This window comes from Nicotiana tomentosiformis, chromosome 2, assembly GCF_000390325.3.
Source record: "Nicotiana tomentosiformis chromosome 2, ASM39032v3, whole genome shotgun sequence".
NCBI classification, from domain to species: Eukaryota; Viridiplantae; Streptophyta; class Magnoliopsida; order Solanales; family Solanaceae; genus Nicotiana; species Nicotiana tomentosiformis.
In genome coordinates, this window is record NC_090813.1 from 45,567,572 (window position 1) to 45,588,780 (window position 21,209).

The 21,209-nt window shown below is 37.7% G+C and overlaps 1 long non-coding RNA gene across 1 annotated transcript; it reads left to right on the top strand.

Annotated features, from left to right (window-relative positions):
* Nucleotides 1-6,723: 6,723 nt before the first annotated feature.
* LOC138906452 (uncharacterized) lies at nucleotides 6,724-18,879 on the top strand. Its single transcript, XR_011413850.1, has 2 exons — nucleotides 6,724-7,045; nucleotides 18,545-18,879. It is a non-coding gene; the product is annotated as an uncharacterized lncRNA (long non-coding RNA).
* The last annotated feature ends 2,330 nt before the right edge of the window (nucleotides 18,880-21,209 follow it).

Consider the following 21,209-nt stretch of genomic DNA (forward strand, 5'->3'; position numbering starts at 1 on the left):
ACAAGGTGTCAATACCCCGTAACAGCTTAGCTTCGATTTTATTGCACCAACAACATGGCTGAATACAAGGCATGCATTCTTGGTTTGAGGCTAGCTATAAACATGGGAGTTCAGGAAATATTGGTTTTGGGAGATTCAGATATGTTGGTTCACCAGATTCAGGGAGAATGGGAAACTCGGGATTTGAAGCTCGTACCATATCAACAATGTCTGCATGATCTTTGTCAACGATTTAGGTCAATAAAATTCAGGCATATTCCCAGGATTCATAATGAGATCGCCGACGCCTTGGCTACTCTAGAGTCAATCCGGATAAGACTTATGTCGACCCTCTGCATATCCAAGTCCATGATCATCACGCTTATTGTAATGTGGTTGAAGAAAAAAATTGATGGTGAACCTTGGTTCCACGATGTCAAGGAATACATCAAGTCAGGGGTATATCCGGTACATGCCACAAGTGATCAAAAGAGAACCATTCTACGTTTGGCCGGTGGATTTTTCTTAAGTGGTGGAATCTTGTACAAGAGGACTCCAGATCTAGGATTACTAAGGTGCATAGATGCTAAACAAGCTTCGACTATCATGACTGAAGTGCATTCCGGAGTTTGCGGGCAGTATATGAGTGGGTATGCCTTGGCAAAGAAGATCCTTCGAGCAGGTTATTATTGGCTCACCAAGGAACGAGATTGCATCATCTTTGTTCGCAAATGTCATCAATGCCAGGGGCACGGTGATTTGATTCATTCCCCGCCATCTGAATTGCACACAATCTCTACACCTTGGACCTTCGTTGCTTGGGGCATGGATATCATTGGACCAGTTGAGCCGGCAATGTCAAACGGGCATAGGTTTATTCTGGTGGCCATTGATTACTTTACCAAGTGGGTCGAAGCTGTAACTTTCAAGTCTGTGACCAAGAAGGCGGTGGTAGATTTTGTTCATGTAAATATCATTTGCCGGTTCAGAGTTCCCAAGTTAATCATCACATACAATGCTGCTAACCTCAACAGATATTTGATGAAAGAGGTATGCCAACAGTTCAAGATTATGCATCGAAACTCCACTCCATATCGTCCTAAGGCAAACGGAGCTATTGACGCAGCTAACAAGAACGTAAAGAAGATACTTCATAAGATGGTGCAAGGTTCCAGGCAATGGCATGAAAAGTTACCTTTTGCTTTACTGGGTTATCGCACTATTGTTCGCACTTTAGTAGGTGCAACTCCTTATTTGCTGGTATATGGAACTGAGGCAGTTATACCTACGAAAGTTGAGATTCCATCCCTGCAGATCGTTGCTGAAGTTGAAATTGATGATGATGAGTGGGTCAAAACCCGGCTAGAGCAATTGAGTTGGATTGATGAAAAAAGATTGGCAGTAGTATGTCATGGTCAATTGTATCAGAAAAGAATGGCAAGAGTATACAACAAGAAGGTGCGTCCCCGAAAATTTGAAGTGGGTCAGCTGGTATTGAAACGCATCCTTCCACATCAGGCTGAAGCTAAAGGCAAGTTCGCCCCAAACTGGCAGGGGCCGCTCATTGTGTCAAAAGTGTTGCCTAATGGTGCCTTGTATTTAACAGATATAGAAGGCAAATGTGTAGATATGGCTATTAATTCTGATGCAGTCAAGAGATATTATGTATGATTTCCTTGCTTATCTTCAATTGCATTTTGTACTTGGCATGTTCAAAGTTGGAACGACGAAGGCATTTTATTCTGCTACCCCAAACACTTTTATCCTTTGTTACCCCTTTTTTAGCCTCATTTATTTTCTTTCATACCCATATTTTGGAATCAGAAGTAGAGTTAGAGATAGAAAAGAACAAAAAAAAAGAGAAAGGAAAAAAAAGAAAAAAAAGAAGAAAGAAAAGATAAAAGATAAAAGAAGAAGAAGAAAAAAGAAAAGCAAAGTAACAAAAACAAAATTCTTATGTTTGAACTACGTTTGACCTGATTCCTTTCAAGGATACGTAGGCAACCTTACACGGTTCGGTCCCATCAAAATAAAAATCCAAAATCCCCCAAATTCGAAGAAACTGGGGCAGAAGTTTTAGTTTTGTAAACAGATCTGATTTCAAAAGTTATAATTTTGACCCCTTCATCTTAAATTATTTTTAGCCTACATGCCACCATTTCTTTCTAACCCTGTCCAAAACCTACACTACAGTCCCAAAAAAAACCTTCTGATCAACTTTGAGGATGCCAAGTCAAGTGAGATGGAGGTATGATTTACATCATGGGTAGCACCTTTGTTCATGGGCACAAGAAAAAGTGAATAAATGAGAGAGTCTTATTGGTATAAACCCTCACGGGCACCATAGGGCGATAGTGAGTCGAGAAAAAATTCAAATGAGCGAATCTTATTGGTAAAAACCCTTACGGGAACTGTAAGGATACAGTGAGTTGAGAGAGGAGCAAATGAGAGAGGCTTACTGGTGAAAACCCCTCGGGTCATTACAAGCCGAATGAGGTTCATGACTTTACAGAGAAATTGAATTATGAAAACCCTGGTTTTGAAGTATAAAGACATGAATGAACTGAAATGTGATTAGTTGGATGGATTAGACTGATCAATCTAAAATGCATTCATGATCATTGCAGACAGTTGCTTCATTCAGATAAGTTTCTTTTCCATTTTCCTTCAAATAGTCATCTCTGTTTTTTCCTTTTTATTCCTAATTCTCGAAGTCACTTCGCTTCGTTTCTTTTGGGTCTATTTTTCTAGGTCTCTTTCAAGTGAGTCTTTGTTAAGCAAGCAAGAAAGGACTTTAAAGCCTATTACCAGCTTCTAATTGCACAAGGCAAAGTTCGGCCAAAGCACATCACAAGTAACATGATTTAGAATGAGCAATAAGGTGATAATTGAAGTTCGGGTGATAGGGTGATTCGGAAATTCAAGGAAATGCAGAGGTTCAACAATTGTCTGAATAAAGAGGCCATATAACAAGTTGAGTGTAAGGGATTCAGATTGAGAGGGTTTCTGTGGTCGAGGTTCGATCAAAACATCAAACAATTTTTTGTTAACCGAAGCAGCTAAGCAGAACGAAGCGTGGTAGCGGCAGAAGCAGATACCTTCAACAAGGATGCCACAAACTAACCACCACATTTTAAACTGGCAAAATTTTCTTTGAGTGAAACAAGGGCAAGAAATTTTGTTTGATGTGTAGGGATACTCCATGAGGAAAGCATGTTCCAGATAAGTTCAGTTTTATATTTTCAGGACCCTCCTGGAAAATGAGATTTAATTTCAGGTTTTCAGGACCCTCCTGGATAATGAGATCTAGTTTTAAATTTTCAGGACCCTCCTAGATAATGGAATTCAACCAACACTCAATGAATGTTCGTGCTACAAACTGGGGCAGAAAATTTTTCCTGTTTTGTCTATGTTGTTGTGATCACAGGCGCCCACCTGCAGAACAAGGGAATTTATTTAAAGTTTTAGCCAGCATGAGGCGCCCACCTAGAGAACGAGAGAATTCATTTCAAGTTTTAAGTCATTGGCAGGCGCCCACCTGGAGAACGAGGGAATTCATTTCAAGTTTTAAGTCCTCAGGCACCCACCTGGAGAACGAGGGAATTGATTTCAAGTTTAAGTCAGCAGGCGCCCATCTGGAGAATGAGGGAATTCATTTCAAGTTTTAAGTCATCAAGCGCGAGAACGAGGGAATTTATTTCAAGTTCAAGTCATTGGCAGGCGCCCACCTGGAGAATGAGGGAATATATTTTGAGTTAAGTCAGCATCAGGCGCCCACTTGCAAAACGAGAGAAATTAATTCATGTGTTGAGTTATCAGGAACCCACCTGCAGAACGAGGGAATTAATTTAAAGTTTTAGCCAGCATCAGGTGCCCACCTGGAGAACGAGGGAATTCATTTCAAGTTTTAAGTCCTCAGGCACCCACCTGGAGAATGAGGGAATTAATTTCAAGTTTAAGTCAGCAGGCGCCCACCTAGAGAATGAAGGAATTCATTTCAAGTTTTAAGTCATCAGGCGCCCACCTGGAGAACGAGGGAGTTTATTTCAAGTTCAAGTCATTGGCAGGTTCCCATTTGGAGAATGAGGGAATTTATTTTGAGTTAAGTCAGCATCAGGCGCCCACCTGGAAAACGAGGGAAATTATTTCATGTTTTGAGTTATCAGGCGCCCACCTGCAGAACAGGGGAATTTATTTAAAGTTTTAGCCAGCATGAAGCGCCCACCTAGAGAACGAGAGAATTTATTTCAAGTTTTAAGTCATTGGTAGGTGCCCACCTAGAGAACGAGGGAATTCATTTCAAGTTTTAAGTCCTCAGGCACCCACCTGGAGAACGAGGGAATTCATTTCAAGTTTAAGTCAGCAGGCACCCATCTGGAGAATGAGGGAATTCATTTCAAGTTTTAAGTCATCAAGCGCGAGAACGAGGGAATTTATTTCAAGTTCAAGTCATTGGCAGCGCCCACCTGGAGAATGAGGGAATTTATTTTGAGTTAAGTCAGCATCAGGCGCCCACTTGGAAAACGAGGGAAATTAATTCATGTGTTGAGTTATCAGGAACCCACCTGCAGAACGAGGGAATTAATTTAAAGTTTTAGCCAGCATCAGGTGCCCACCTGGAAAACGAGGGAATTCATTTCAAGTTTTAAGTCCTCAGGCACCCACCTGGAGAATGAGGGAATTAATTTCAAGTTTAAGTCAGCGGGCGCCCACCTAGAGAATGAAGGAATTCATTTCAAGTTTTAAGTCATCAGGCGCCCACCTGGAGAACGAGGGAGTTTATTTCAAGTTCAAGTCATTGGCAGGTTCCCATTTGGAGAATGAGGGAATTTATTTTGAGTTAAGTCAGCATCAGGCGCCCACCTGGAAAACGAGGGAAATTATTTCATGTTTTGAGTTATCAGGCGCCCACCTACAGCACAAGGGAATTTATTTAAAGTTTTAGCCAGCATGAGGCGCCCACCTAGAGAATGAGAGAATTCATTTCAAGTTTTAAGTCATTGGCAGGCGCCCACCTAGAGAACGAGGGAATTCATTTCAAGTTTTAAGTCCTCAGGCACCCACCTGGAGAAAGAGGAAATTCATTTCAAGTTTAAGTCAGCAGGCGCCCACCTGGAGAATGAGGGAATTCGTTTCAAGTTTTAAGTCATCAGGTACCCACCTGGAGAATGAGGGAATTTATTCCAAATTTTAAGTCATTGGCAGGCGCTCACCTGGAGAATGAGGGAATTCATTTCAAGTTCAAGTTACTGGCAGGCGCCCACCTGGAGAATGAGGGAATTTATTTCAAGTTCGAGGTATTAGAAGACGCTCATCTGGAAAATGAGGGAATTTATTTCAAGCCCAAGTCATTGGCAGGCACCCACCTGAAAAATGAGGAAATTTATTTCAAGTTCAAGTTAGTAACAAGCGCCCACTTGGATAACGAGGGAAGTGTTTTCAGAGTCATTTCAAATTTTAAGTCAGTAGAAGGAGCCCGCCTAAAGAATAGGGTCGATTCAAGTTAGAAGTAGCAGGAGCTCGCCTCAAGATGGAGAGTTGACAGTTCGAGATGCACAACAAGACTGTAGAAAATTCAAGATCAAGTTGCAGAAGACTTATAGACAGGAATTTTGTAACTCATAGCTGATAAGCTTGTTTAGTTTATTTTCATTTTAATTTTGGTGTAATAAGGGGCTCAGCAATCAGTAGTAGCAGCAACAGCAGTGAAAACACAGCTTCTCGGTAGGCCCAGCTACCAAAACTTCCAGAACTACACTAACCTGATTCCTTTATAGCCAAGGATATGTAGGCAACCTCCGAAGTAAGGTTCGGTCAAACATTTTCAAAACGCTTCCCATGGAGTATACAATGGGCAAAAATTATTCATGATTGCTCACTTTATCTTTGTCCGAAAACTCTTCATGTTTCCGAGCAAAGAGGGGCAGCTGTGAGCACTTAATTTTTGCCCCGCATAGGAAATTACTCCCAAAATATTCAAAAAATAGTTTTAGTGACTTTTGTAGAATTTTAAGAATTTTTACTTTTATTTGTTTGGCATTCATTTGCACTTTTAGCATGTTTTAGTAGCATTTCGAATCATGAAAATGATCAAAAAATATTTTTTCTCTTTTTGCCTTTTGCATTCTTATATTTTTACTTGCATTATTAACATTTAGTTTGCATTATTAAAATACAAAAATACATTAGTGATTTTACATGTATTTATTTGCTAAGTAATTAGTTAATTGTTAGAAAATAGATAGTTAGGTTAATTTCGCAAAGTTAGCTTTAATTAGAATTAGATTGATCAATTTAGAAAATATTTAGACTAGGAAAGAAAGAGGCTATTTAGTTTATTTTAAAACTAGGCCAGTGATCAGCGACCCAAATCTTGCTCTAATTTCGACCCAAGCCCAGTAGTTCATTAATCAGTAGGGTTACATTTCTACAAGAGGTGTAAATACAAGGATCTTGCAGGGTAGTTTAGGGATTAAAATTAAGGGAATATTTTCTGTAACCAATTAAGAAGGTTCTAGAGGATAAGGAAAGGACTCATTAGCAAAAAAAAAAAACTAAAAGAGGTCAGAGTTTTGGGACTTTTGAGCAAAAACTAGAAGTAAAAGAGCTGAAAAATAAAAAAAAATATCTGAAAAGGGACAGCTGTCCAATTCGGTTTTAGAAGATGTTTTTTTTCCCTATTTTTAGGGATGGCACATGTTAAAAGGGATTCCTTAATTTTTAGTATAAAAAGGGGACCTTCCCTATAGATAGTGGGATTTTTTTGGATGCTCTGCATTTTTGGAAAGAAAGAAGGATCTTCTGACTCTCCACTTTTCTTTCAAAAAAAAAAAAAATTCCCCATTCTCATTTTGGTTCAGAAAATATCTTAAAAACTAAAAAAAAACAGTTTAAAAAAAAAAAAAAAGAGATTCGAATTCATACTATTTCAGTAGTTTTTCTGGGTTCTCTTTGGATTTTGGAAGTGGCCTTTTGAAGCTGTTTTGGTTTGGTTTCTGCTGTTCGTGCTGATATTTTCCTCAACATTCAGAGATTTATTTTCTTTGTATATTTTTGCTATCATCAGGTATGTAGCTGAGCATCTGTTCTTCCATGGTTATATACATGAAGCTTGAAAATAGTTGCTTTCTCATTCTGTTTTTTTTTTTGTGTGGATTTAAATATGACGAGACTTGGGTGTTAGGAATTGACTCGAGTATGCTTCTTTTTCATTCATGAAAATCGTCTTAGTGTTCTATCGAATTGTTCCCGACCTAAATGCTTAGTTTTCGATATGTTCGACTTGAGTTGGTTAGTTGTATAATTAGCAAGTGAGTCATGAATCAGTTGAATGCCCCCTCTATGATTTCATAAGTATGTTGGAGTGTCTTTGTTGGTTCTTCCCTAATGTTCTTTATCTGCTACTGATCGGTTTAGTCACTTTAATATTTTTTGTGAAATTTGATCTCATTTGCCGCAATCAGCTTGTTTGATCTTTTGATGTCAGATTGATGACCGTGTATTAAATATTAGATCGACGTCTATTTTTGACGGTTTAAATGATCGGTGAAACATTATTTAAATTGATTGTTTGTTTCTCCTAGGGCAAATTGAAATCGAATTTTAAGAGCTGGTCTGATTGAATTTTCATGTCATATATGAGAGCATTTAGCTTCCTTAGTTCATTTAGACATCGTTTAAACTCAGATATGTCTGTTTTCGATATAAAGGACTGAGGTTTTGATGAACTTGTGAGTGTTTATAGAGGAACTGCGTCTTGTTGATAGTTCTTGATTGTTCGGCTTCACTCTTTGAGTTTTGTACGAAAATATTTGGACTCTTGCTCGGTATATGCAGTTTCTCTCCTAAAGGCGTAACAATAATGAAATATTGCGCAATTCAAATCCTAAAATTTCAAGTGACTGCTTGCTGCTTTAATTGAGGTCATATGCTAGATATAGTGGTGAAATAGCTTCATGAATCAAGCAGGCTGTATACTTTCTTTTTGAGGGATTCCCTTGTGATGTTCATGAGTTTTCTAGTAAGTTTCAACTGAAATGGCAATCCATTAGCTTTCTTATTATGTGTGTCTCTGAATATTGGTTTGATAGTTCATATGTTTGTCCCAATTTCGTAAGTCTAATTCCTGGGATAGTTATGTGCAGGTTCTTCCTTTTAAACATGTATTGAGGTGCGCTCTTAATGTGTTTAAGTTAGATCATATAGATTATCTTTCCATGGCACGTAAATATATTGGTTTTCTTGTTGAGGAAGTGGTTTCTTATTGATAAAGTAGTACCGTACGTGCTAAGTGACTAAGCTTGAAATCCTTGGAATGTTTTGAGTCATTTAGAATAAGTGGGTGGCAGTTGGGTTCAAACGGAAATCTGATGGCTCTCGTCATATTATCTTGTTATATTTGTCTACTGTCATTTTCTCGTTTCTTTGTTCTAGCTATTTGGTCTTTGTATGTTTATTTGATTTTGTCTTAATGACTCGGGTTGTGGGTTTGGGTTGGCCAGCCCATTAGATAATTAAATATTTTACGCATGCTTTAGGAATTGGGTTTGGCCAAATACACGAAAATATGTTAGGAATTAATGAGCATGGGGTCTAGAAAATTCATGTAGTTGAACCCTTTTTGAATTGATTTCCCTTTTATTATATTGGGCATCATATGAAACTTAATCCCAGATGATGAGTATGTCTGAAACTTGGTTATTAATAACCTTCGTTTCCTTTTAAAATGGAAGGCAGAACTTTATAATTCTTTGTCAAGTTAAAGCAACAAACGAATTCCATGATCTACAACTGTTTACAATCATCTCAAACAATGTATAGGATTACTTCAAACATCGTAGCTTTCTTTAGTCGAAATTAATATTAAATAATTGTGATTATGGGTACGGTTCCCGTGGCATAGTCATGACACATAATCCCCGATTCGGGTATGTATTTCATGTGACCCGATCATAATTTCGAATAATAATAAAAATAAATATGTCGTAAATCGCGGGTGCATTTCATGTGGCGCGGTTTGCAATGTGTATCAAAACGGCAAGTGTACGACATCGTGACTTGTTCCAAAAATAATTTCATAAATAATTAAAAGCGGTTAGAAGATAAAAATGCACAATAGATTTTAAATATGTCTAAATCAGATAATTAGACCAATTATTAATAGTTAAACGACCGTGCTAAAATCACAGAATCCGGGAGTGCCTCACACCTTCTCCCGGATTAACAGAATTCCTTACCCAGTCTTCTGTATTCGCAGACCAAAAAATAGAGTCAAATTTTCTCGATTTGGGATTCTAAAATGAACCGGTAACTTGGGACACCGTAAATTATTCCAAGTGGCGACTCTGAATGAATAAATAATTCCATTTCGATTTATGTCACTTTAATTGGAAAAACTCCCTATACCTTCGGGAAAAAGGAGGTGTGACAAAACTGATGCCTGTAATGTAGGCATTGGAGCTGTATTGATGCAAGAAGGTCAGCCAATTGCCTATCTCAGTAAAGGGTTATCCTTTCAGCACCAATCATCATCAGTTATGACAAGCAGTTGTTAGCATAAGTCTTGGCATTAAACAAATAGTCCCAGTACCTGACATTGAAACCTTTCATTATCAAGACAGACCAAAAATCTCTTAAGTTCTTGCTAGAACAGAAACTACACACGGGCAACCAGCTGAAATGGATCACCAAGTTAATGCAATATGATTTTGAGATTGAATACAAAAAGGGGGAAAAGTACAAGGCTGCAGATGCACTTTCTAGACTTTCCTTGATAGAGTTGTGATCCATGACACTATCAACTGTGAAGACTAACCTATTAGAGGCAATTATGAAAAGTTGGGATCTAGATGTTGAACTGAAGGCAACAATCCAAACTCTCAAGAATAAGGGCTCTAATGAGATGGGATACACCTTTATACATGAACAACTAAGGAAGAATGGTAAACTAGTGTTAGGGCCTGACTTACAACTAAGGAAGAAAATTTTACAGTTGTGGCATAATTTCACTATTTGAGGGCACTCAGGAATAGACAACACTTACAGGAGGGTATCTTCCATATTCTATTGGAAGGGGATGAAGGAGGAAATCCAATAGTTTGTGAAGAATTGTGATATTTATTAGAGGTATAAGTATGATAATGCCCTTATCCAGGGTTGATACAGCCCCTTAGAATACCTGATGCAGGTTGGAGTAGCATAAGTATGGACTTCATAGAGGAATTGTCAAAATCTCAAGGGAAATCAGTTATTTGGTGGTGATGGAAGGCTTACCAAGTATGCTCATTTTATAGGTCTATCTCATCCTTATTCTGCAAATGAGTTGGCCAAGATTTTCATGGAACAGATCTACATGCTACATGGACTGCCAGAAGACATCATAAGTGACAGAGATCCTATTTTTACAAGTAAACTTTGGCAAGACTTGTTTGTCATGTTAAGAGTAAGCCGCAATACCTCAACAACTTACCACCCTCAAACAGATGGCCAAACTGAGGAAGTTAATAGGTGTGTGAAAACATACTTGAGATGCTTCTGTTCAGATTCCCAAAAGGTCTGGATGCACTACTTAGGAGCAGTTGAATGGTGGTACAATACTACATTTCACTCTTCCATACAGTGTACACCATATGAATCATTATATGGCCAACATCCTCCCTTGCACTTGCCTTATGCTGCTGGAGACTCAAGTATGGAGGAGGTGGATAGAAGCCTGCTCACGAGGGAGTTCAAAGTGCAACTTCTGAAATATCACCTAAAAACGGCTCAATAGAGAATGATGAATCAAGCCAATAAACATAGATCGGATAGACAATTCAAAGAGGGTGATTGGGTGTCTGTTAAAATCCAACCCTACAAGCAAATCACTATGTCAGGAGGGCAATTTTCTAAGCTTTCTGCTAAATATTATGGGCTCTATCAGGTACTACAAAAAGTGGAAAATGTTGCCTACAAACTCTCTCTTCCTCCCCAGCTGTTATTGCACCCAACGTTTTATGTCTCTCATCTCAAGAAATTCCATGAGCTTCCAGAAACAACATCTCATCCTCCCATAGTTGAACTGCCAAGTCCTTACTGCCCCCAGCCACACAAGATTGAAGAAAAGCGCATGATCCAAAAAGGAAACAAGGTTGTGGCTCAGGTTCTAGTGTAATAGGACCAGTTACCACATGATTGAGCTACATGGGAGGATTATTCAACCCTAAAGACATGTTTTCCTCTTTTCCTTCCTTGAGGACAAGGAAGCTCTCAACGGAGGGGAACTGATGCAATTGAAAATAGCCTCAGCTTGCGAAGCTAGTACAGGAAGCTTTAAAGACTATATGTAGCCGTTAGGGTCAGCTAATGACGGGTAAAGTTAAGTTATTAGTTGATAAGTTAAGTCCTTTCTAGGTTTAAGTTTGAGAAATTATAATTAGGCTCATAGATTTAAGTTACTACTACACTTTTAGTCCTTGTCAGAGTTAGTTACAATTTTTATTTGGTAGTGAATAGTGAAGGCTATATTTTTTTTAAAATTAAAGCCATCCACTCAGGATTTTACCTCTTGTGGTGGTGGAGGGTTTGGCAATGACCCCTACCTTGTTTATAAGATACCAAAAAAGTACAACAAGAGGGGGTCATAAATCTTACCTCCATATCAAGGCCAACTAAAACTAATAGAGTCTTAGAACTAATACCTATCTACCTTGATAAACAAGCTGAAGACAAAGACTAATTCAAAGAGAATTGTTACAAAAAGACCTAGTCCAAACTGGAACAAGGTCATAGAGTAAAAAACATGTAACTTCATGGTGGATCAAAGTTCCATCCTTCATATTTCACGGGTCTGATTCTGATTATTGACAACCCCATCTTGTCCATTCTAAGTGCTCCTCTGGCTTCGCTAGGTAGATTACTTTCTTGCGTAAAAATGGTATTTTGATGTATTATGGTAGCGTGTTTAGCAAGTGCATCGGCTACCATATTACCTTCCCTATAACAGTGAGAAACCATAATATTCCTCCCCCTCACCCTATAAATGATATGTTCCAGTTGCTGAATATATAGTACATTGATACAACATGATTTAAAAGACTACTTTCTAGTTGCCAAGGTGGTTTGATCTTCCTTTGGATCATGTTAACGACCAAGAGAGAATCCAAACAAAGAGAAAAGTTGGATAAGTTCTGATTGCAACACCAGTCAATACCAAATAGTGCAGCTTGTGTTTCATTGTAATTGTTGGTTGAGAATTAGAGAGCATTGGCAAATCCCATAACCATATCTCCATTTATTCTTCTAACAATACCTCCAGCTCCAGCTAACTTCTGAGAGGTCATATAACTGCCATCAGTGTGTAGAATCAGAGAATTGTTCTGCATATTATTCCATCTCATCACGATACTAGATAGTCTAGGTCTGTAGTTGATAGCCACAGTGCAAACATTACTCTAGTTCCATTGAAAGTTTATCTTTATAAATCTTTTCCCCAAAGACACCTTAATTTGAAAAAGAATTTGATTCCGTACTCTATTGAGTGAGATAGACTTCTGACCATATTTTTTCGAGCATCATGCCTTCCATAGTTCCCAAAGAACTATAAGAGGGGTGATATGTAAAAGCAATCTGTGAATAACATTGTTGGGTTTAATGTTCCACCACTTGTGTAGTGTGGAGTTGATACTCAAATTACAATGGTCAATTCCCAAAGGATCTGCTGTCATTCTCCAAATCCTGGTAGCCAGTTTACTCTGTAGAAATACATGAGTGATGATTTCCTCTCTTGGACTCCTACAATAAGTGCATATAGAAACAACGGTAAGGCCAAACCTGTGTAGAGAGTCATCAAGTGGAATCTTGTTTTTTATGATTCTCCAACAGAGAAATAAAATTTTGAAAGGAACTTCCTTAGTCCATAATTTGGCGAGGAATGGAGAAGTGTTCTTCTTCTGTCTATAATGTTTATAAGCAGAGGTTGTAGAAAATTGCCATCACCATTTATGCTCCAGATATCCTTATCAATGTAATTTTCTTTGAGAGTATTGATTTTGAGTGGAGGCTATATGTAATCATTAGTGAGTATCAGAAGGCATCAATTGAAAAACCTATTTTAATTTTGCCCTAATTTTTTTTCCTTAGCTTTTTATTTTTCTTTTTACTGTTTCATTGTCGCCCGCAACATACCACGTTAGGTGTAGGCCTGGCAAGTGGGCCGGTCCAGGCCCGGGACCGGCCCAGGACCGCGGGCCAGACGGGCCAAACGGCTAAACGGGCCAGGATCGTTTGGTCCGGTTTTAGCGGGTCTGGTCCGGTCTCGTGGGCCGGTCTTATGATTGGGCCCGCCAAGCCCGGGACCGTTTGGCCCGCCAGGGCTCGGGACCGGACCGGCCCGGTCCCCTTAGCGGGCCTAGCGGGCCCAACGGCTATTTATTTATTTTTATTTTTTTAAATGTTGGACTGTAAAAAATAGCCGTTGGGCTGTCAAAAATAGCCGTTGGCTATTTATGAAATAGCCATTTAACCCCTCAACTTTGTTTTAATCCCAAACTTTTTATAATTACACTTTTTTCCTATTTTCAACTATAAATACCCCATCATTATTTCATTTTTTCTTACAAAATCATCAATCGATCACAATCTCTCTCTAATTTATAAAAATATAACGCATTGATTTGAATATCTCTTTACAATATTTTTGTTCTTTTATATCTTAAGCTATACATATAGTATAATATAGTATAGTATACATATATATATATATATAAGCTTATATATATACTATACTATAGTCTATACTATATATACATCTCATACTATAGTCTATACTATATATACATCTCATAAGATATATAAACTATATTTGATATACTATATATACATCTTAAGATATATTATATATACTATACTATATATACATCTTAAGATATACTACATATACATCTTAAGATATACTATATATACATAGTATACTAGATATATATAGTATATTTTAAGATGTATATATAGTATATAAATCGAATATAGCTTATATATCTTTATTACTATTTTTTTCTCTAACTTCTATAAAAAAAAAATTTAAAAGAGAAAGTTTCTTTTGGGCCCGTTTAGGCCCGTTTGGGCCCGGGACCGGCCCACTAAACCGGGCCCGTTAGTTCGTGGTCCCGGTCACGAGCCGGTTCCAGCAGTAAGCCCGCGAAGCCCAGGACCGTTTAGGACCGGACCACATAGGACCGGTCCACTTAGGACCGGCCCACTTAAGACTGGGCCCGCGAAGCCCACTTAGGACCGAGCCCGGCCCACTTGCCACCCCTAGTTAGGTGAATAAGTTTAACTTGATTTTCATACTTAGTATGTATTATATGTTAATTATATTTTTTTTCTCCTTTAAACCAAAATCTAACTAAAGCCAAATTATTTTTGGAATAGAATCGATTTTTTATGTAGTATTTCATCCATATAATAACTTTTATCGATATCACTCATTTTTATAATTTTGTAAAATTACCTCTTTATAACAATCATCAAAATACTAATAGATTCATTGCCTATAAAAAAGATGAAGTTCACATGAAAGTAGTTTATTAATGAATAAAAGAACAGAGAAGAAGCTTAAGTACTCCAATAAGAACTAGTACAACTGAGATGCAGGAGTCAATTTATGGCTTATATATCCCAATAACACTCTCTTAATGTGATGAGCCAAAATATTATCTTTAAATTTATTAATTAATTTTGTATTTTAAGACCTTGAAGAGTACTATTTATTATTCCTCGACTTGCGTGCACAATCCGTAAAATTTTATGGAAAATTTTTATGTGAAAAATAGATTAAAATGTGAATTAAAGCTTTAAAACTCAATTGAGTTGACTTTGGTCAACATTTTGAGCAAACGGACTCGGATCAGTATTTTAACAGTTCCGGTAGGTCCGTATCGTGATTTGGGACTTGGGTGTATGCCCGGAATTAAATTTCGATGTCCCTAACCCGAGATATGAAATTTTGATAAAAAATTAAAAGTTTATGTTTAAATAGTGATCGGATGTCGAATTATGTGCAAACGACTCCGAAATAGAATTTTGATGATTCCAACAGTTCTGTATGGTGATTTTGGATTTAGGAGCGTGTTCGCAATTTTATTTGAAAGTCCGTAGTTAAATTAGGCTTGAAATGGCTAAAAATAAAAATTTAAGTTTGAAAGTTTGACCGGGGAGTTGACTTTTTGATACCAGAGTCGGAATTCAGTTCCGAAAATTTCATAGCTCCGTTGTGTCATTTTTGACTTATGTGCAAAATTTGAGGTCAATCGGAGTTGATTTGATAGGTTTCGACATCAAATGTAGAAGCTGAAAATTTTAAGTTTCATTAAGCTTGAATGGAAGCATAATTCATGATTTTAGCGTCGTTTTATGTGATTTGAAATTTCAAATAAGTTCGTATGATATTTTAGGACTTGTTGGTATATTTGGTTGAGGTCCCAAGGGCCTCAAGTGAATTTCAGATGGTTAATGGATCAAAAGTTGAACTTAAAATGTTGCAGCAATTTTTCCTCTTCTGTTGGACATTTTGGGGTGTGATCGAGCCCAGGTATCGAGCCCAGATATCGAGCCCAGGTATCGAGCCCAGGGTTGACGAGGCTCAGGCTCGAGCTTGTGTATCGAAGCCATGATCGAAGGTCCAGCTCGAGGGCCATGATCGAAGGCAAGGCTCGAGGGTTAGGATCGAGACCCAAGATCGAGGGTCATAATCGAAGGCTCAGGCTCGATGCCATGATTGAGGCTATGATCGAAGGACCAGGCTCGATGCCATAATCGAGGCCATGACCGAGGTCCAGGCTCGAGCCTGTGATCGAAGCCACGATCGAGGCCTAGGCTCGAGGGCCATGATCGAAGTCACGATCGAGGCCCCGTTCGAGGCCCATTTCTGAAGGCTGTCTTGGCAGTTTTATAAAAAGTGGGCATTAGTTCCATTCGCCATTTTTAATAAATTGGAGCTTGAGCAGAGGCGATTTTTGATAGATTTTCAAGGAAAAGACATTGGGGTAAGTGATTTTGTAACACCCCGGAAAATTTTAAAGTATTTCAGTGTAAAGTCCCGTAAATTTCGCAAGTGAATTCAAGGTTTCGTGGTGCCGGAGTAGGCTTACGTGTTTGAGGATGGAATAAAATCTTCGCGGCGAGCTTGCAAGCCGCGGTTCAGACTTTTTGGGTTGAACAATGCACCGGAAAGTAAAGAAAATTTTTTGGCAGAAAAGCGCGTTTATGCGGTCCATTATGCGACCGCATAATCACTCTGCGGGACGCATAATGGCCGCAGAAGTGAGTCGGAGAAGGGCCAGTCTGGGGGCAATTATGCGGTCGGCTATGCGACCGCATAACTATTATGCGGTGCATTATGCGATCGCATAACAGTTATGCAGACCGCATAGTGACTGCATACACAGACAGATTTTTGATCGTTTTGGTATGTAATTATGCGACCGATATGCGGTCCGCATATGCGACCGCAGAACCTGTTCCGGAGCTCCATTTTTGGATTTTTAAAACCCGACCCTACTTCATTAAATACACGTTTTGGGTCATTTTTGAGTAAAAATCTGATGTTTTAGAGAGAAGGGAGAGTGTTTTAGAGAGAGAAAAACCCTAGGTTAATTATTCATCAAGTCTTGCTCAAATCTTGGAAGATTAACAAGGAAAACCCATAAGTTCTTCGTCTAAGAGGTAAGGTTCCATACCCTAGTTTTCAATTTCGAATTTGGATAGAAGATGGTTGATTAGGAGTATGATTCATGGGTATGAGATTATTATTTATACATGCATGTACCAATAATAATTGTGGAAAAATTGTTGAGCTGAAATAAGTAAGGATTGGGTTGTGGAGTGAAGAAAATCTTGTAGAAGAACCTTGTGGTTAAATTTGCACACCCAGTGTCTGATAAAATGCTCAAATGAGCTGAGACTATGAATATCTTCCTAATTATGGTTCAATTTTGTTATGTCTCAAAATAGATCGGGATTGCTAAGAATTCCGAATCATTCTAGAGTTAAGGAAGCTCGATTGAGGTATGTTGGCTAAACTTTCTCTCTTGGAGTTGAATTCCATAATGTTTCCTTAAGTTTCAAAGTATGGGTTACGTATTAAAAGGTTATGGCTTTGAGTCGTGTTTCAATGAAAGATAGTATGCTAAATTGTGTGAGAAAATCTCAATATTCTTAAGACTCTTAATTGCTCATATGTGTACCTAAAGTCTTGATTTGGAAATATCTTATTGTTGATAATCTATAAAGATAGTTGGAAGTGAAATAAGTTAATTAGGGATATAGAGTGTGGCCAACATGCCAAGAATTTAAGTTATGATTATGTCTAGTAGTGCAAATGATTTGAGAAGATGCGATAAAGAATGTAAAATGAGCCTCGACTCAATTGTTTAAAAATGACTTTGAAGATAGAATTGTCTAAAAGCTTTTGTACTAAATTCATGCCATTAGTGGCTGCTTTAACTAATGCTTTGATTTATAAATATATCCAGTGTGATTCGAGTTCTATATACTCATGTGTTAAAATTGTACATTGTCATTTCTGGGGAAGAGTATTGCAAGAGTAAATGGTGTGTTGACTGGTTATGATTTTTCATGTCTGTTTCTATTGTTGGTTGGTATGCCTCATTCTTTGGGAAGAAACCATTTGTGTTTGAAGTTTCCATTTTAAATGGATTTAAAGTATATGATTTCTGAAATATCCTATATGTTGATACTTGATGGTGATCTTTGAAATTGAAAGAGGTAAAAGTGTGGAATATGAAATACGGCCATCGTGCCAGGAATAAAGAATCTTGTGAATGGCCTAATGAGCCAAGGAAATATTGTCGTTGTGAATGACTGGAAATACTAATGAGAATTCATATAATGTGAAAGATGTTGAGGTGAGTACAATTGTATTTATGATATTTTTGTTTGCAAATCAAATCAAAACTATTTTTGGGAGCATCATTAGCAATACCGAGGAAGGGTGGGTCATAAGGCTCACACCTGAAACTACACGTGTCAGTATACGGGTGGATTGGGATTATTCCCCTTATTTAGGATGAAATTGGAACCTTTGGAAATTATAATATTATTCCCCTTAATTGGGATGAAACTGGAACCTTTGTGGATTGGAAAAGTCAACCCACACGGCATATGTGGGAAGGCGGCCTAGCTGATCGGGTGGAGATCAGACGTCATATTGCGCATATGGTGGTACTACTCTTGGTAATAACTTTCTTTCGCATCACATATCAAACCACATTGTTCGTGGGGAGATGGCCTAGCCGATCAGGCATGATCGGACTCCGTGCTAATAAAGACGGTGGTATATCGGTGCTAATGATCTCCCAACCAAAATTATATATGAAGTTCGTATTTTGAAAATTATTATGTTTTAACTGGATGTTTGGATATTGTTGATTGTGACTTGTTGTTTCTATGTGTTGCTTTTTCTTATATGGGCATTCTATTTTGAAAGAGGATTTTTAGCTATACATACTAGTGTTATTCAACAGTACTAACATCCCTTCTGTCGGGGGCGCTGCATCTTTAATGGATGCAGGTGGTTCTTCAGCAGGCGATATTGATTAGTGATAGCAGTACACTCTTTCAGCTGATTTGGTGAGCCCCACTTCATTTTGGGGTCGTGTATCTTTTGTTTCTCATGTACTATGTTTTGAGGTATAGCCGGGGCCTTGTTGCCGGCATTCCCATATTACTCTTCTATTGTACTTAGAGGCTCCGTAGATAGGTTGTGGGTTATGGTTGATGTTGGGAATTGAACTAGAAATATTGGTACTTGAAAATTATATTTTTCATTAATTCTATAAACTCGTAATGTTTTGAAAATTATGAATGAAACTGCTAATGGGAATGAAAAGGAAGTTGTTAATAAAATCTTTTCATTGATTGATTAATGGAGTACATCTCCTCTTTATTCATGGATGAGTTTGGGTAGAAGGAAGTCTAATAGGCTTGCTCGGTCGGGTTCTCTCGGTTGAGCGCCGATGGCGCTCCCTGAGTTTGGGTCGTGACAGATTCTAACTTGGATTTGGTCTATAAACACAAATATATCATTGTTCTCATCATTTAATTAGTGTTTTGAGATTGAAATTTGGGAATTATTTTAGAAATCTTATAGAAACGAACTTTTGAGATTTCGGTATCGATTCGGAGTCGGATTTGAGTGAAACTGGTATGGTTGGACTCGTAATTGAATGGGTTATCGGATTTCGTAACTTTTGCTGGATTCCGAGACATGGGCCCCACGGACGAATTTTTAATTAATTTTGGAATTTTTATTAAAAATGTAGTATTTTCTTATAGAATTGATTCCTATAATCTTTAGTGATTGTATCGAATTATTTTGGCTAGATTCGAGCCAGACAGAGTTGGATAATCGTGGAAAAGGCCTTCTAGTGGATTAAATTGGAGCAAGACGAGGTAAGTCTCTTGTCTAATCTTGTGAGGGAGAAATTACCTCATAGGTGATTAAAATTAAATAATTGTTGCTAATTGTGGGGGCTACGTACGCACAAGGTGACGAGAGTCCGTGTGTAGCTACTATTAATACTAAAGTCCGGGTAGTTTAGGACTCAAAGCATGAATTACTTGTGTAAATTATATTCTTTGTTTAATTAATATTATTTGATTTATATATATATATTGTGAATTGTTAGATAAAAATATTAAAGGATGAAAATCTTATATACTTGATTTTTCTGTTTAAATTAATTAATTGTTAAGAGAAATTGTTCTTCCTCCTGAATTTATCTTATAACAAATATACTCTCATTCCGGAGGTACATAAGAAAATGTCCTCCTTTCTTGTGGAGCGGGCCGAATGCCTCGGCAGGATAGATGCATCTATGGATCGTACCGCACGTCCCTCGACAGTGTACACAAAACTCTGGATCGGGTCGTACGGCCTCGGCAGAAATCGTGCTTGATAATAAAAAAAAATTCACGATACTTGGACAGTTTATTGCAGCTTGAAAAACTATTTGATAAATTAAAAATTTATTGAAATTGAATTGCAGCTTGTATAGCTATTTGATAAATTGAAAATTATTGCATTTGAAGGATTTTTATTATTTTTGCTAAATGAATAAAATTATTATTAATTCTGTGAATCATGCTGATTTGAATAATTATAATTTATTTCATTTATTATTGTTGACCCTTAGTGAGTGTCAAAGTCGGCCATCTCGTCTCTACCACTTCGAGATTAGGCTTGATACTTACTGGGTACACGTTGTTTACGTACTCATGCTACACTTGCTGCACTTTTTGTGCAGGATCTGAGGCAGATACTAGTGGAGGACCTATCATAACACATCCTCGTTATCCAGGGGCGTAGTAGTGAGCTGCCTTTCTGAGCCGACCTGCAACTACCAGTGCCTCTTCTTGTATTTTTAATTCTGTCTATTTTTATTTCAAACAGTATTTAGATTTTTGTATAATCTACTAGATGCTTATACACTTGTGACACCAGGTCTTGGCACACACATTGGTAGAATTTGGTGTCTTATTATTTTTTTTGGATTTAAATTTTATCGATATATGTTTAATTTATTAGTTGACTTACCTAGCTATAGTGTTGGGCGCCATCATGATCTATAGGTGAAATTGGGTCGTGACACTTAATGCGAATTTTCGTAAGCTTAATCTCAAATCCTACTTTATCCAAATAATGGAGGATGTTCCATTCTAAGTATGTACATGGAGTGTTGCTATTGTAATTTTAAATTATTAATAAAATTCTCAATTTCAAATATAAAAACAATATCCCAATAGCATGAAGTTGTTGTTGTCATGGAAGAACCGAATATGCAACATACGCCGAGGCAATAACCATAAAAGCAAAGACATAATGGCGAAAGTTGCAGGGTTCATCCCCATAATGAAAAAGTCCAAGTTTCCAAATTGGACTTGGTTGCCAAATTGGTGGGCGTAGGAAAAATTTGCAATTTTTAACAAATACTTCATTCTGATTGGTTGAAGAAGTAGGTCATTCTCCTATAAAAAGAAGCTATCTGCTTCTCATTTTACATCACACAGAAAGAGAACCAACACAATAGTTGCAGAGAGTATTTCTCAAGCATTGTGAGAAATAGACTGTGTAGGGAAAATAGAGAGTGTGAACGATATTGTAGTGATGTGAAAATCTTAAAAAATGGTTATTTCTTTTGAGTGTATAGTAGTTCCTATAGTATTTTACTCGGGAC